Below are 12,500 nucleotides of genomic sequence, written 5' to 3' on the forward strand. Positions count from 1 at the left end.
ACAGGAAGGAGATCCCCTCCCCCCCACCGGGATCTATGGACTGACTGACTGACAGGCAGTGGCGATTCTAGGGGGGGGGCCAGGGGGGGCCATGGCCCCCCCAGTTTTTTGGCTGGCCCCCAGCTTGGCCCCCCCAGTTTTTGTTTCCATATCCTAATTCTAAATAAGCTTAGTTTAGGCATATATAATAATATAATATATAATATAAATATATACCTTATAAATTATACAGTATACTATATATACACTCAAATATCCCATCCTATCACAATAACTAGACGTAATCACAAAAAAAAAAAAAAAGATGGTAACGTTGCTAGATTAAAATTATTGGAATTTTTTTTACACCTCTGTCCTCCTCGCCCGCTTGTGTTTGTGTGACGCGAATCAGAAGCGTATGTTTCTTCCATGTATGATGTGATGATGTGATCAGTACATGTAGTCCGTTTCTGTGAGACTGTGAGCCGGTCAAGTCAGTTTTTACCCGATTAGTGTCTTATTGAGTGTCTAAAGCATAATTATTTGTGCATAAGTGCATTTGAGCATAAGTGGTATTCATTATTTCGTCTCATACAAAGTGGGAGTAGACTAGTGGCTATGAGATATTCGATCTTTATGTACAGTATGTGGGTGTTTCACATAAGAAGCGGATACGAAAATAGAGTAAAAAAATAATTATACGAAATCTTAGAAAAAGAATGAGAAGAATCTGACAGGCGGGTGTAAAGTAGCAAACAATGTACACTAATTTTTTTGTTATATGATGTAGGTCTATATCCCAACTCAAGTTTTAACCCTTCAACCCAGTGTTAACCTTTTCACAAACAGATCTGACAAAAGCCAAATATAAATATTGTCGTTAGCCATATTTGAAAGAAAATAACTAAATAGGCCAAAATACAAGTAGCTGGTGAGTCGGTGACAATTAACCCCATTTTATTTTTACATAGAAAACAATTCCTATAATAATAAAAATCGTCTAGGCCTAATTGTATCATAATTTTTGTGATTCGTGAATGTTGGCAGTGATAGTGTAGGCCTATATGTGCATATATTTATTATACTGTATACATGTTATACACACACACACACACACACACCCACACACACATATATATATATATATATATATATATGTGGGTGTGGGTGTGGGTGTGTGTGGGTGTGGGTGTGTGTGTGTGTGTGTGTGTGTGTGTGTATGTGTGTGTGTGACAGTGTGTGTGTGTGCGTGCTGTCATCATCTTCTATTCTTCCAGTCGGTAGTCGGCAAAACCGCAAATTTTATCACATTTTTCTGTGGTGACAGGTGTGTTGTGTTAATTGTGAATTACGTGTGATTATTTGATTTAATTTATTTTTTTTTCAGAACTTACTATCACAGATAATTTTATTGTACTATAGACAATCATGGATAAATTTGTAATTAAAAAACGCAGTGAATGTGATACACCATTGACAGTAAACCTTGAATCTGATAAACCTGCTAAGAAGTCAGAGGGAGACTGTGATCGTGAAAGTATTGGCAATCCTGCAAGATCAAGTTCACATGATCATCCAACAAAGAAACAGAAAAAGGAAGATTCTGCACCAGCTGACATTTCTCAATCTGCTTCTGAGAATCCTATTCAGGTACGATTAAAAGAGTATCCAAGGCATAGTGAAGGAAAGTCTCATGCTCGGTCTTTTGTGGGGGCTTGGTTCGACAAATATGAATGGGCTGAATATTCTAAAGAACGAGATGCAATGTTCTGTTTTGCATGCAGGCACTTTGCTCCACCAACATATGGCAATGCAGATGAAGCATTCATAAAGAGTGGCTTTAGACGATGGAAGAAAGCACATGGAAAAGATGGTGCCATCGAAAAGCACATTTCCTCTCAGTGCCACAAAACTTCTTGTATTGCATGGGCGGACTATCAACGAAATAAAGCTGATAAAACATCAATTGCTCAGTGTATAAGTGAGGCATACCAGAAGAAAGTTCTTGAAAATCGTCATTACATAAAGACATTAGGTGAAATAATCCTGTTGACTGTAACACAAGACATTTCGCAGAGAGGACATAGAGAAGGTGATGATGAACTGAATCCAGGAAATGTTCGTAAGATTCTCAGATTCACTGCTAAACGTGATCCTATTATAGCTGATAGAGTAGAAAGTGGTCCAAAAAATGAAAAATACACTTGTTCTGCAATACAGAATGAGATGATTGACACACTTGCATGTATGGTGAAGGAAGAAATTGCAGAAAAAGTTAGGTCATGTCATTACTTTTCTGTTCAAGCTGATGAAGCCAAGGATGTTAGTAAGGCAGAGCAGTTGGCATTAGTTATTAGATTTTATGATGAAATAGCAAATTGTATTCAGGAGTGCTTCATTTCTTTCACTCAGATGGACTTGTTGGATGCTGCCTCTATCACAGATATTATTTTGAAGAGTTTGGATAAACTGGGGTTGGATTACAAATCTTCTCTTGTAGGATTAGGATTTGATGGGGCATCAGTGATGAGTGGAGGGATTAGTGGTGTTCAGAAACGAATTCGTGATAAAGCTCCTTTTGCATATTATATACACTGCTATGGACACAGGCTCAATTTAGTGTTGATAAATGTTGCAAAGTATGTACCCGAAGCTGCTGAATTCTTTAGTTTGCTTGAAGAACTCTATATCTTTGCTAGTAACTCGGTAGTTCATGAGAAATTCATTTTGATACAGCGTGAAATGTTGCCTAAAGAACAAGTACGAGAACTGCAGCATCTCAGTGACACAAGGTGGTGGTGTCGGGCCACTTCGTGTGAAAATGCTCTACTCCGTCTGCAATGTATAATGAGACTTTTGAAGGAAATTTCTGAAGATGACATTGGTGCCCGAGCTGTATCCGCTCGCGGTTTGCTTGCCCAGATTGATGCAGAGTTTGTTTACTTATTGCAATTTTTCACAGATATTCTTGGAAAAGTTAATAAAGTGTCTACACAGCTACAGGATAAACAAGCAGACCTAGGAAAAGCAGCAAATCTAATTTCGTCACTCCATGAACATTTAGTTAATGTACGCAACTCTGACTTGAATGACCATTACTCTGAGAAGGTTAATGAACTCTGCAGGAAATGCTGCATTACACCAACAACAACAAGAAAACGGGTAAAGAAACCTCGTAAGCTTGATGGATTTATCGTGTTTGAAACAAGTGGTCAAGGATCTTCTGTTCCATGTCATGTGCAACACATCAGGATTTTCTATGAAGTCCTAGACTGCTTAATTAGTGAATTAGACCGTCGTTTCTCCAAAGAGTCAAATGCAATTTTCTGTGGTATTTCAGCTCTCTGTCCTGGAGGACAGACATTCTTGTTAGAAGAAGACTTGAAGGCATATGCAATGGCATACTCGGTCAGTCAAAATGATTTACAATATGAGATCCCTCTGGTGAAGAAATTACTCACGAAAGAGCCAATACAGCCTACATCCATTACACAATTCCTGTCATTCCTTAGTCCTTATAAGGCTGCATTTGACTGTTTGTACAAACTATTGTTAATATCTGTCACTCTTCCTGTTACCAGTGCTTCTTGTGAGAGAAGTTTTTCAAAAATGAAATTAGTGAAAACATTTCTCAGAAATTCCATGACCAGTGCTAGATTGAGTAATATCGCATTACTGTCCATTGAAAGTGCACGTGCCGAGGGAATTGATTTAGACTGTTTTGTTGATGAATTTGATAGCCGGCATGATAATCGTAGAATTAAGCTGCACTAAATATACGTACTATAATCTACTTCACCTCAGGAAAGGGAAACTCGCCCTGTTGGCAACACTGCATTACTTCATGCATGCTTGCATGGGGTTTTAATATCAACATAATATTTACATTACATTCATAACTCATGATTCATTTTTGTTTTGAAGATATTTTTGCCATATTTTTGCGATTTTGTTAAAAATATATTGCAAGAAATACATATATATTTTTTTTTAAGTAATACGAATAACCTCCATTATCATAATGTTTGTGTAGGCATACATGTATATGTTTTACAAATGCAAGTTATGAAAGTAATGAGGTGTTATTATTGTCATTTGTTATTTCATTAATGACATAATATTGTCTTCAGAGTGCCACCTAGCCACCAACAATAAATGCCCCCCCAAAATTTATATTGGCCCTGAAGTGGCCCCCCCACTTTCAGAGTCCTAGAATCGCCACTGCTGACAGGCAGCTAGAGGGAGGATACTTGGAAGGACTGACCAGCTTGGAGGATGCAAGGCTTAACTATCCAGCTTGAATTACAATTCTTGGAATAACCTGGAGGACAATGGCCTACTGAGGGAAGAAACCCCGCTGATTCTAGTATGCTCTGTACCTTGATGGACGAGTACAAGTCGTTTGTCAAGTGTACAAATGGTCAGATATCTAGATCTATTCTTTCGGATATCAACCTTCGGGTGGTTCTGGGGAAATAATCTAGAAGACCGGCTCTGCAGGGGGAACGAGCTAGGCTTCTTCTAGTAGGCAGTCTTGTCCTTACAGGTTGGACCAAGATAATCAGCTAGTGAAGGAAGCTACGCCTCTTCGGAGCAGGTCAGTCTGGAAAGGTGTTCTGATATCAAATGGCTGCTGATGAAGGTTGAAGAACTGGGATGAGCAGAGTAAGTTTTGGTCCTTACAATTGGTGAGCTGATGCCCTCACAAAATTCTTCATTTTTTTATAGGCTTAAGGTTTTTTTTTTAGGCTTAAGGTTTTTTTTTTAGGTTTAAGGATTTTTGTAGGCTTAAGGTTTTATTTTTAGGCTTAAAGTTTTTTTAGGCTTAAGGTTTTTTTAGGCTTAAGGTTTTTTTTTATGCTTAACGTTTTTTTTTAGGCTTAAGGTTTTTTTTAGGCTTAAGGTTTTTTTTTAGGTTTAAGGTTCTTTTTTAGGCTTAAGGACTGGCTATGCAGGTGAAGAAACCCTGATAATGATGAATGAGTGTGTCTTGTTTGAGTGGGTAAAATGACGCTTGGCTTCACCACCCGGCCTACAATGGCACTTGGCTTCACCGCCTGGCCTAAAATGGCGCTTGGCTTCACTGGCTGGCCTAAAATGGCGCTTGGCTTCACTACCTGGCCCGCTTGGCTTCATTGCCCGGCCCAACAATGGTGCTTGGCTTCACCGCCTGGCCCGCTTGGCTTCATCGCCCGGCACAACAATAGCGCTTGGCTTCATTGCCTTGCCCGTTTGGCTTCATTGCCCAGCACAACAATGGTGCTTGGCTTCATCGCCTGGCACGCTTGGCTTCACCGCCTGGCCCAACAATAGCGCTTAGGATTGTTAAATTGATTTTTTTCTTTTTTTTTAGGCTTCAGGGTTTTTTTTTTTAGGTTTAAGGTTCTTTTTTAGGCTTAAGGACTGGCTAAGCAGGTGAAGAAACTCTGATAATGATGGATGAGTGTGTCTTGTTTCAGTGGGTAAAATGACGCTTGGCTTCACCAACCGGCCAAAAATTGACGCTTGGCTTCACTGTACTGCCCACTTGGCTTCGCCAACCAGCCCAACAATGACGCTTGGCTTCACCACCCGGCCTTCAATGGCACTTGGCTTCACCGCCCAGCCTACAATGGCACTTGGCTTCACCGCCTGGCCTAAAATGGAGCTTGGCTTCACCACCAGGCCTTCAATGGCGCTTGGCTTCACCGCCCAGCCTACAATGGCACTTGGCTTCACCGCCTGGCCTAAAATGGCGCTTGGCTTCACCACCTGGCCCGCTTGGCTTCACTGCCCGACCCAACAATGGCGCTTGGCTTCACCGCCTGGCCCGCTTGGCTTCATCATCCGGCACAACAATGGCGCTTGGCTTCATTGCCTGGCCCGCTTGGCTTCATTGCCCGGCACAACAATGGCGTTTGGCTTCATCGCCTGGCCCGCTTGGCTTCACCGCCTGGCCCAACAATAGTGCTTAGGATTGGTAAATGGATTTTTTTTTTTCTTAAGGCTTAAGGTTTTTTTTTTTAGGCTTAAGGACTGGCTATGCAGGTGAAGAACATCTGTATAATGATGAATGAGCGCGTACTGTTTGGGTGGGGAAAATGACGCTTAGCTTCACCACTGGGCCTGCTTGGCTTCACTGCCTCGCCTACAATGGCGCTTGGCTTCACCGCCTGGCCAGCTTGGCTTCACAGCACGGACCACTTGGCTTAACCGCCTGGCCTACAATGGCGCTTGGCTTCACCGCCTGGCCGGCTTGGCTTCATCGCCTGGCCTAAAATGGCCTTGGCTTCACAGCCCAATCCAACAATGGTGCTTGGCTTCACTGCCTGGCCCGCTTGGCTTCAGTGCCTGGCTTTCAATGGCACTTGGTTTCACTACCTGGCCCGCTTGGCTTTAACGCCCGGCAAAACAATGGTGCTTGGCTTCACCACCTGGCCCGCTTGGCTTCACCGCCCGGCAAAACTATGGTGCTTGGCTTCAACACCTGGCCTACAATGGCACTTGGCTTCACCGCCCGGCAAAACAATGGCACTTGGCTTCACTGCCTGGCCCGCTTGGCTTCACTGCCCGGCTTACAATGGCGCTTGGCTTCACCACCTGGCCCGCTTAGCTTTACTGCCCAGCAAAACAATGGCGCTTGGTTTCACGGCCTGGCCCACTTGGTTTCACCGCCCGGTCTAACAATGGCGCTTGGCTTCACCACCTGGCCTACTTGGCTTCACTGCCCGGCTTGCAATGGCGCTTGGCTTCACAGCCCGGCTTACAATGGCGCTTGGCTTAACAGCCCGGCTTACAATGGCGCTTGGCTTCACCGACTGGCCTGCTTGGCTTCACTGCCCGGCTTACATGGCGCTTGGCTTCACCGCCCGGCCTACAATGGCGCTTGGCTTCACCACCTGGCTGGCTTGGCTTCACCGCCTGGCTTAAAATGGCGCTTGGCTTCACAGCCCAACCCAACAATGGTGCTTGGCTTCACCGCCTGGCCCGCTTGGCTTTAGTGCCCGGCTTACAATGGCGCTTGGCTTCAGTGCCCGGCTTACAATGGCGCTTGGCTTTACTGCCTGGCCCGCTTGGCTTCAACGCCCGGCAAAACAATGGTGCTTGGCTTCACCACCTGGCCCGCTTGGCTTCACCGCCCGGCAAAACAATGGTGCTTGGCTTCAACACCTGACCTATAATGGCGCTTGGCTTCACCGCCCGGCAAAACAATGGCACTTGGCTTCACTGCCTGGCCAGCTTGGCTTTACTACCCGGCTTACAATGGCGATTGGCTTCACCACCTGGCCCGCTTAGCTTTACCGACTAGCAAAACAATGGCGCTTGGTTTCACCGCCTGGCCCGCTTGGTTTCACCGCCCGGTCTAACAATGGCGCTTGGCTTCACCGACTGGCCCGCTTGGTTTCACCGCCCGGTCTAACAATGGCGCTTGGTTTCACCGCCTGGCCCGCTTGGTTTCACCGCCTGGCCCGCTTGGTTTCACCGCCCGGTCTAACAATGGCGCTTGGCTTCACCGCCTGGCCTACTTGGCTTCAGTGCCCAGCTTACAATGGCACTTGGCTTCACCGCCTGGCCCGCTTGGTTTCACCGCCCGGTCTAACAATGGCGCTTGGCTTCACCGCCTGGCCCGCTTGGTTTCACCGCCCGGTCTAACAATGGCGCTTGGTTTCACCGCCTGGCCCGCTTGGTTTCACCGCCCGGTCTAACAATGGCGCTTGGCTTCACCGCCTGGCCTACTTGGCTTCAGTGCCCAGCTTACAATGGCACTTGGCTTCACCACCTGGCTCGCTTGACTTTACCGCCCAGCAAAACAATGGCGCTTGGCCTCACTGCCTGGCCCGCTTGGCTTCATCGCCCGGCCCAACAATGGCGCTTGGCTTCACCGCCTGGCCTGCTTGGCTTCACTGCCCGGCTTACAATGGCGCTTGGCTCCACCGCCTGGCCTGCTTGGCTTCACTGCCCGGCTTACAATGGCGCTTGGCTTTACCGCCTTGCCCGCTTAGCTTTACCGCCCGGCACAACAATGGCGCTTGGTTTCACCGCCTGGCCTGCTTGGCTTCACCGCCTGGCCTGCTTGGCTTCACCGCCCTGCCTAAATATGACGCTTGGCTTCACCGCCTGGCAAAACAATGGCCCTTGGCTTCACCACTGAATTTCAAATGTCATCAGTCACGACTGACTAATAATAGGCTAGCTGGAGTGAGGGAAGTTGGCCGAAAGCTAATTCAGAAGGAAGAGCAACCTCTATCGGCCGGAACAACCTGTAAGTTCAATGCCCAAAATGCTGAAGTAGGTTTCAAATTGCTTCTCTAAGTAATACGACTTAAATACAAGTCATGACTGACCACTAATAGGCTAGCTGGAGTGAGGGAAGTTGGCCAAAAGCTATTTCAGAAGGAAGGGCAACCTCTGGCGCGGTGGAAAAAACCCGTAAGTTCAATGCCCAAAATGCTGAAGTAGATTTCAAATTGCTTCTCTAAGTAATCCAACTCAAATACAAGTCATGACTGACCCCTAATAGGCTAGCTTGAGTGAGGGGAGTTGGCCGAAAGCTATTTCAGAAGGAAGGGCAACCTCTGGCGCGGCGGAAAAACCCGTAAGTTCAATACCCAAAATGCTGAAGTAGGTTTCAAATTGCTTCTCTAAGTAATCTGATTCATGTACAAGTCATGACACCACTAATAGGCTAGCTGGAGTGAGGAGAGTTGGTAGAAAGCTATTTCAGAAGGAAGGGCAACCTCTGGCGCAGTGGAAAAACCCGTAAGTTTAATGCCCAAAATGCTGAAGTAGGTTTCAAATTGCTTCTCTAAGTAATCCGACTCATATGCAAGTCATGACACCACTAATAGGCTAGCTGTAGTGAGGGGAGTTGGCCGAAAGCTATTTCAGAAGGGTGGGCAATCTCTGGCGCGGCGGAAAAACCCGTAAGTTCAATGCCCAGAAAACTGAAGTAGGTTTCAAATTGCTTTTCTAAGTAATCCAACTCAAATACAATTCATGACTGACCCCTAATAGGCTAGCTATAGTAAGGGAAGTTGGCCGAAAGCAATTTTAGTAGGAAGGGCAACCTCTGGCGCGGCGGAAAAACCCGTAAGTTCAATGCCCAGAAAACTAAAGTAGGTTTCAAATTGCTGCTCTAATTAATCCAACTCAAATACAAGTCATGACTGACCCCTAATAGGCTAGCTGTAGTGAGGGAAGTTGGCCGAAAGCTATTTCAGAAGGAAGGGCAACCTCTGGCGCGGCGGAAAAACCCGTAAGTTCAATGCCCAGAAAACTGAAGTAGGTTTCAAGTTGCTTCTCTATGTAATCCTACTCAAATACAAGTCATGACTGACCCCTAATAGGGTAGCTGTAGTAAGGGAAGTTGGCCGAAAGCTATTTTAGTAGGAAGGGCAACCTCTGGCGCGGCGGAAAAATCCGTAAGTTCAATGTCCAGAAAACTGAAGTAGGTTTCAAATTGCTTCTCTATGTAATCCTACTAAAATACAAGTCATGACTGACCCCTAATAGGCTAGCTGTAGTGAGGGAAGTTGGCCAAAAGCTATTTCAGTAGGAAGGGCAACCTCTGGCGCGGCGGAAAAACTCGTAAGTTCAATGCCCAAAATGCTGAAGTAGGTTTCAAATTGCTTCTCTAAGTAATCCAACTCAAATACAAGTTATGACTGACCCCTAATAGGCTAGTTGTAGTGAGGGAAGTTGGCCGAAAGCTATTTCAGTAGGAAGGGCAACCTCTGGCGCGGCGGAAAAACCCGTAAGTTCAATGCCAAAAATGCTGAAGTAGGCTTCAATTTGCTTCTCTAAGTAATCCAACTCAAATACAAGTCATGACTGACCCCTAATAGGCTAGCTGTAGTGAGGGAAGTTGGTCGAAAGCTATTTCAGTAGGAAGGGCAACCTCTGGCGCGGCGGAAAAACCCGTAAGTTCAATGCCCAGAAAACTGAAGTAGGTTTCAAATTGCTTCTCTAAGTAGTCCAACTCGAATACAAGTCATGACTGACCCCTAATAGGCTAGCTGTAGTGAGGGAAGTTGGCCGAAAGCTATTTCAGAAGGAAGGGCAACCTCTGGCGCGGCGGAAAACCCGTAAGTTCAATACCCAAAATGCTGAAGTAGGTTTCAAATTGCTTCTCTAAGTAATCTGATTCATGTACAAGTCATGACACCACTAATAGGCTAGCTGGAGTGAGGAGAGTTGGTTGAAAGCTATTTCAGAAGGAAGGGCAACCTCTGGCGCAGTGGAAAAACCCGTAAGTTGAATGCCCAAAATGCTGAAGTAGGTTTCAAATTGCTTCTCTAAGTAATCCGACTCATATGCAAGTCATGACACCACTAATAGGCTAGCTGTAGTGAGGGGAGTTGGCCGAAAGCTATTTCAGAAGGGTGGGCAACCTCTGGCGCGGCGGAAAAACCCGTAAGTTCAATGCCCAGAAAACTGAAGTAGGTTTCAAATTGCTTTTCTAAGTAATCCAACTCAAATACAATTCATGACTGACCCCTAATAGGCTAGCTATAGTAAGGGAAGTTGGCCGAAAGCAATTTTAGTAGGAAGGGCAACCTCTGGCGCGGCGGAAAAACCCGTAAGTTCAATGCCCAGAAAACTAAAGTAGGTTTCAAATTGCTGCTCTAATTAATCCAACTCAAATACAAGTCATGACTGACCCCTAATAGGCTAGCTGTAGTGAGGGAAGTTGGCCGAAAGCTATTTCAGAAGGAAGGGCAACCTCTGGCGCGGCGGAAAAACCCGTAAGTTCAATGCCCAGAAAACTGAAGTAGGTTTCAAGTTGCTTCTCTATGTAATCCTACTCAAATACAAGTCATGACTGACCCCTAATAGGGTAGCTGTAGTAAGGGAAGTTGGCCGAAAGCTATTTTAGTAGGAAGGGCAACCTCTGGCGCGGCGGAAAAATCCGTAAGTTCAATGTCCAGAAAACTGAAGTAGGTTTCAAATTGCTTCTCTATGTAATCCTACTAAAATACAAGTCATGACTGACCCCTAATAGACTAGCTGTAGTGAGGGAAGTTGGCCAAAAGCTATTTCAGTAGGAAGGGCAACCTCTGGCGCGGCGGAAAAACTCGTAAGTTCAATGCCCAAAATGCTGAAGTAGGTTTCAAATTGCTTCTCTAAGTAATCCAACTCAAATACAAGTCATGACTGACCCCTAATAGGCTAGTTGTAGTGAGGGAAGTTGGCCGAAAGCTATTTCAGTAGGAAGGGCAACCTCTGGCGCGGCGGAAAAACCCGTAAGTTCAATGCCAAAAATGCTGAAGTAGGTTTCAATTTGCTTCTCTAAGTAATCCAACTTAAATACAAGTCATGACTGACCCCTAATAGGCTAGCTGTAGTGAGGGAAGTTGGTCGAAAGCTATTTCAGTAGGAAGGGCAACCTCTGGCGCGGCGGAAAAACCCGTAAGTTCAATGCCCAGAAAACTGAAGTAGGTTTCAAATTGCTTCTCTAAGTAGTCCAACTCGAATACAAGTCATGACTGACCCCTAATAGGCTAGCTGTAGTGAGGGAAGTTGGCCAAAAGCTATTTCAGTAAGAAGGGCAACCTCTGGCGCGGTGCAAAAACCCGTAAGTTCAATGCCCAGAAAACTGAAGTAGGTTTCAAATTGCTTCTCTAAGTAGTCCAACTCGAATACAAGTCATGACTGACCCCTAATAGGCTAGCTGTAGTGAGGGAAGTTGGCCGAAAGCTATTTCAGTAAGAAGGGCAACCTCTGGCGCGGCAGAAAAACCCGTAAGTTCAATGCCCAGAAAACTGAAGTAGGTTTCAAATTGCTTCTCTAAGTAGTCCAACTCGAATACAAGTCATGACTGACCCCTAATAGGCTAGCTATAGTAAGGGAAGTTGGCCGAAAGCTATTTCAGTAGGAAGGGCAACCTCTGGCGCGGCGGAAAAACCCGTAAGTTAAATGCCCAGAAAACTGAAGTAGGTTTCAAATTGCTTCTCTAAGTAATCCAACTCAAATACAAGTCATGACTGACCCCTAATAAGCTAGCTGTAGTGAGGGAAGTAGGCCGAAAGCTATTTCAGTAGGAAGGGCAACTTCTGGCGCGGCGGAAAAACCCGTAAGTTCAATGCCCAGAAAACTGAAGTAGGTTTCAAATTGCTTCTCTAAGTAATCCAACTCAAATAGAAGTCATGACTGACCCCTAATAGGCTAGCTGTAGTGAGGGAAGTTGGCCGAAAGCTGTTTCAGTAGGAAGGGCAACCTCTGGCGTGACGGAAAAACCCGTAAGTTCAATGCCCAGAAAACTGAAGTAGGTTTCAAATTGCTTCCCTTATTCTTCCGACTCAAATATAAGTCATGAATTATCATAATACATTTATGAAGTACTGATGAGTTATGAATTGAGATGAAAAGAAAATAAAAAAAAAAAAGAGGGAAGGAAGAAGGGTCGTGGGAACCAAGCCTGCAATAATGGATGTGGGCAAAACCCACCTGATGAGCTCTTTGGTCAGAGCAAAACCCTTATGTATGTCACTTTGGTAGTGGTATGTATGAATTGATTAATTTATATATATATATATATATAT

General features: G+C 45.0%; 1 protein-coding gene across 1 annotated transcript in view; it reads left to right on the forward strand.

Moving 5' to 3' along the window:
* Positions 1–12,500, forward strand: part of LOC137653851 (golgin subfamily A member 6-like protein 22) — a 15,920-nt gene that overhangs the window by 1,511 nt on the left and 1,909 nt on the right. The window lies entirely within an intron of this gene.

The sequence above is a fragment of the Palaemon carinicauda genome, chromosome 14 (assembly GCF_036898095.1).
Source record: "Palaemon carinicauda isolate YSFRI2023 chromosome 14, ASM3689809v2, whole genome shotgun sequence".
In the NCBI taxonomy this organism is placed as follows: Eukaryota; Metazoa; Arthropoda; class Malacostraca; order Decapoda; family Palaemonidae; genus Palaemon; species Palaemon carinicauda.